The following is a 5969-nucleotide window of genomic DNA, read 5'->3' as shown; positions in this document are numbered from 1 at the left end:
GCCGTATATTTTTTTTTTTACTAAAATGTGAAAAAATATGTATATACCTAAACTGTGGATTTCAGTATTGTAAAATTGCTTATTTAAATGTACCTATCAAGGGAGAAGTATAAGAGTTGTGGAGGCTTTCTTCTGAAGATGGCTGGGTCCTAATGTATTTGTTGTCTTGATAAATACAGAAAATAAAGAGAAAATCAGAATTCCTTATCTTTTTCTTGTTCAGGGTCTATGACTATAAAGGTTTTTGAGGCCAACGTATCTACATGCAAGCTGAACAACTAACATTTTGAAAAGAGAGGACACAATAGGAGTATGAGTAAAGGTGAATTTTTCAAAGCAAATTGAAAAGCCATTTGAAATTAGTCTTGATGATGATCACATTTTAAGTCAAATTTAGGATATAGATTATGGGTTTGTTCAGAAACAATGTACATCACTGATAGCTTCCACTGTGTTTTTTTATTTCAACTAATTTGTATTGAATTTTATGAAAGAACTATAGTGAACCTGATGAATTACTTTGTGTTCCCTGAAAGGATTCCAGAGACAAAAAAAAGTGTTGAACACAACTCTTGGGTATAAGAAGGCGCAACATGGTGTTCTGCAGAAGCACAAACAGTATTGTTGACAAACAGTATTGTAAAAAGACAACCTTAGAAACATTATGCATCAGAAAACCACTAAAAATGTTCTGGTACAATGAAAACATGGAAATGTATACTTTTAGTTTAGAAATGTAGAGCAACACCAGATCATCCTATTGAGGAGGTCTTTTAAGGAGTTACCAGATTACAGATGTGGGGCAAGGATTTGAGTCCTCCGGATAGGAGACTTCCAAGGTCCATTGCATCCATTGCAAAGTCCATTTGTACCGAAACTAGTTTGGTGCCCGGTATATATCAGTCCTTGGAATGTGGGGAAGAGGATTTAGGACTTGTAGCCAATCTTTTTGTTTGTACCACAGGAAGGCCTGTAGAGCCTTAGCCCTTTTCCTTGGAGAAGATGGGATAGGTCTCTTATAGCTGCTTCATCTGTGAAGCTGGCAAAGGAGTGAACTTTGTCCTGGAACTAGAACACAAATCTGAATATAAAGATCCATCTGTACCATCTGCCAGCAGAGATTGTAGCTCCTCTTGTGGCTTTCATGAGGGCTTCTTACATTTTTTAAAAAGATTGCTTGACAATGATATTCCATGCTGGCATTCTTTTTGGCAGCAGGGTATGCAGTGAAATTCTAGATGTTGGTCATCTTATTCTGGTATTAGCTGTTTCATAAGTTGTATGTCTTTGATTCTGGCAGACCAATAATATGCAAATCAGTGCCATGACAAATCTTCAATTTAACAGTGTAATGACCTGAGAGGAATTTTGACACACCTATTCCATGGAATTTGTTTTCAATGACTTTTAGACTGTCTGCTATACTGACAGTGGCGCTAAACAGTTTAGTTTGTACTATAGCTTTGAAAGGATTGAGCGGAGTGGAATCCCCTATAAATTGGCGGTCAACACTAACCCTAGCACCTGCTGGGCTGCTAGTCCCTGAACAGGAGCTGTACTCAGCTCCTCAGAGCTCTAAGCTGTGTTTCACTAAAAAAAAGCTGGGAAGATGGATTGGTTGGGATACCTGTGGTCTAAGGAGACAATTACTGATGTTCCAAGGTAAGGCAAGTGCTTACCTGAGGAGAAAAGAGAACAGTATGTCCTGTCCTAGGCTGCTTCAAATGTGACAGGATTGAGGTTCCTTTTCATTCAGCCATGGCTGCAAGTGCTACTATGTGGCAGATGGAGAGCTGGAGCAAGTCACCATCTTGAAGCATTCAGTGACTGCTGGGACGTGAGTATGTTGGATCTTTCCCAAAAATTCAGGATGGAATCTTAAAGGCTGAGCTAAATTGTGGACTAGGCATGTCACAAATCATTGAGGGCTCATGCAGATTTTCAGGAGTTTTTGGGAACAAAAGACTGTTGGACAAGGCTGTTAAAACCACAGGAGAGCTTCTTCCATAGATTGTGCTAAAATGTTGACAGTGTTTTTGCCAAAAGTGCATTCCGGTAATTGCTTGACTATTTCTAGATCTTGCCAAAAGTAGAAGAACATCAAGGTCCATCTTCATCAATATTAATTTACTTTCATTTAACCAGAAGCAAGTGGGCAAGTGGTCAGAGCAATGCTATATCCAAATTTACCCAATGAGATGTTATGACATAATATAAAAAAGTCGAAAGTTTTTAAACTTTTGGTACTTTAACGAGAATGATTGAATTGGTCAACATGAATATCTCTGGCTTTACAGCTTATAAAGTTTCTTACATTGGATAGTATTTTTATGTTTCCACATTGGTCCTAAAACACCTCAACAAATTTGATAAAATACAATTACCAATGTGGCATTAATAAATAATTTAATTTGTATTGTGTCTGAGCTGAACGTTTTGGGAATTAGATCTTAGCCTTGCTTAGGGATTGGGATGACCGCCTATGATTCATTGTTGCTATAGCTACTTCCCTAAGCGCGCTATCCATTTTTTTATTGTAATGGAGAGGGTACTCAGAGATTATTTTTTCTGATTTGAGAATCCCTTGAGAGATGCAGCTATGTGGGAAGTGCAGCAATGTTATATCTGAAGAACTGTGTTATCTGCATAAAAAAAAATGTGAAATGTGAAAAGAATATTTCAAGTGAATAACAAAAATATACTATATTGCAACTAACTATAACTTAAATGAGGTGGCTGAATTAGTTTCCTGCAAGTTCTGAATCATAGACTTTTGTCTATTTTTTTATACCTGAATGTAGAGAGATTTTTTTTTTACAGTAGTCATTTGGATGGTATCCGAATGGGATAAGAAAGGTCAAAAGTTGAAGTACACCACTGGAAGTTTTGGCCCCAAAGAAGCCATTTGCCCAACATATCAGCAAAGAGAGAATTATCAAATGGTATTAAGGTTAGCAATAAATAACCAGGAATAAAATGAAGACCTTGTCAGGTGCAGTATTATCTCAGTGTAAGCCAATCAGGATCAGAGGACAAATCAAGAGGAGACCATTCCCCAATTAGTGTGTGCACCTGCAATATCTGATGAGCAGAACACTACTGTTGAAGGATATATTTGGTGTGTGTGCATGCTTGTACAGAGCAACAAGAGGAAAAGGCAATGGATGTAGAGTGCAGATTGGCTATTGACAGCTCCGCTCCCCTGATTGCTCTTGCAGCCCTAGCGTAACTATAGTATGTGTTCTAGGATAGAGATTCTCCATCCAAGAACACAGGAGTCCCATAGGATCCCCAGACACTGGAGGCTAACTGGGGACAAGTCTCCCTATTTATTCACCTCTGGTGCTTTGTGATTGACTGGGGAAAGGAAAATCCTGATGACGCTTGAGCTGTCATCAGGGTTAACCTTTCCTCAGCCAATCAGAGAGCACTAGAGGTGATGAATGGGAGAACTCGTCCTCATTTAACCTCTAGTGCCTGGGGATCCCACACTAACAGGAGGATCCTGTCATTGAGGAATAACCTGTAAAAAATAAAAGTTAGTTACACAAATCACACACATTCATAAATTACTTTAACATTAAACCCTCTTTTTTAACACAAAAAGTTTTACGCATGAATTTGCAAAGTCGAATCCCATGTTTTTCAGTCAGGTCTATCCAAATTCGAACAGCCATTTTCAGGTCGAATATATGGACAACCCGAATTCGAACACCAACACTACGCTTAGCTACACATGCATGGATCCGTACGTAGAAAAAAAGAGCTGATAAACTCAAAGAAAGAACTTTGACAAAAGGAGACTTTTTCTGGAAAGAGAAATGCCTGTCAGGACGTTTTACTTAGCTGACTTTACTTCTGCTTCAAGAGACCTGCATATACACCTTTGAAGCCCTAACTTTAAAACAGCCTTCTCTCTTTCTGCAGACATTAATGCATTCACCCTTTATCGATTAATCAAACCATACTTCCAGTTATTCCATCCCCCATTTAAATACCTTGTATTCATTTATATTGCAAAAAAACAGGCAATAACACCATAAAAGAAGATATGTTTTACAATTTTACAATAGTGACTTTGGGGTATTTCAAAAATAGATATATTAGATGAATAAAGATGGAAATGCATTAATAATAATAGTCATGCACTCCAAATATAAGAGTTCAACTATTTTTCTTCCTTTCACTTTGAAGAAATGTAGGAATCTGTAAACTCACAGAAAGCAGTATGCATAAATCGTAGTATATTTTATGTTATATTAGTTAGTCTTCTGTTACATAGGATTAGTAATTTATAATCAATAGCCTATTTCAAAGCTAATTTCTAATTAGACACTCATAGCATCCTTTGTCAAGAATAAATATTTCTCTTTCTTAGTCAGTAGTGTAAGAAATTTTGAGAAATGGTTTGCTTAGATCTCAGTAAATTAATGAAAAGATGTTACAGCTGAATGTGAACCTATTGGCTAATGATGCAGTAAATCTTGACCATGATCTGTTATGTGTTGCTTAAAGTTAAACACATATGAGCTTAGCACACAACTAGGTCTTACAACTATATGATAATATAGTAAACAACCAAAATCAATATAAAAATATATTTTGTCTCCTTGCTCAAAAACAGTGATATTTCATGTAAAATCTATACTTATTTTTAACATTTACATAAATGAATTACTCCTGTGTCTGTCACTCACCATACTAATTGGTCTCCTTGCACATGAATTGTAAAGGAAGACAACAATTTAAATGAGTAGGCTTAACATGATTTCTTTTGGGGCAGAGGAATACACAAAATCTTCAGCTGGAAAGGAAGGAAAATGAAATTACCGTTAATATAATATGCGTTTCTAAATACGATTAAATTTCCCCTTTTGGGCAAAAATATGAATATGTTTAGGGACATCAGTTGAGCACCAAAATGATATATTTTCTTGTTTTTCTGCTTCTGTGTATTGATTGTCCAATTCAAATGGCAGCCTAGAAAATATTCATTTATCAAACTTTGCATCAGAATTCCCAGGTAAGATATATAAATCTTTATTCCCCCCACAACAGACATTTATTTGTGCTAGACAAAAAATAATTGGTGAAGGAAACAGTTGGTATGTGTACCCTGATTGACAAGCTTTGCACTGCAAGCTATGGAAGTAAGACAAGACATAACTTTGTACAGTTTGGATTTAACAAAACTAATACACATATAATCACACAGCCTAATGGTTCATAATTAATCAACCTTTACTAGGCATGCAAAAAAAATAAATTTAGCTTATGGCTAACAAAGAGTGCGTAAATAGGAGTGCACTGAATAAACACAATCCTCTCACGTTCAAGCAAAGGGGACTTAATTAAAGCTGCATCTGATATTAGGACAAAAACATTGCTGGCCACGTCAACTTAATACTCAGCCTCCTATAAGTGTATTCTAAGCAAGTTACCTTACATCAACTGCACTAGTGTTCTTGTTTTGTTCTATGTTTGCAATAACATATTACAATTTTAAAACTTTACAAAATAACACTTTACTATATTTTACATTTTAGGATTTTGGAAAGAGGATTTTATTAGAGCAAACAATTCTAGTATATATATATATATATATATATATATATATATATATATATTAGTGTAAAAGTTCCTTGAAAAGAAGGCAAATTGAAAGTACTTGCCATGCAAAGAACCAAATTTAAGACTGTGTTCAGGAGACAGAATACATTCCACAATCATGTGCTTAGAATGAGCATAAGCAAATTGCAAACAAAATGCATTTTATCATTTTTTTTGTAATACTTTACAGAGTTATAAAATTTAGTAAACAATTATTTTAGGTGGTTTTACAATTTAAAACACAATGCCCCTGATTCATCAATAAAATCCGCGCTCGCTGGAAGCGCGAAAGTATGCGCGGCCATCGATCGCGGATTACCGCGGTCCGGACTCGAGTGTGCGCGTACACTCGCCTCACT

Source organism: Pyxicephalus adspersus, chromosome 3, assembly GCF_032062135.1.
Source record: "Pyxicephalus adspersus chromosome 3, UCB_Pads_2.0, whole genome shotgun sequence".
In the NCBI taxonomy this organism is placed as follows: domain Eukaryota; kingdom Metazoa; phylum Chordata; class Amphibia; order Anura; family Pyxicephalidae; genus Pyxicephalus; species Pyxicephalus adspersus.
The sequence above is the reverse complement of the archived record's forward strand: the minus strand, read 5'-3'. Positions refer to the sequence as shown.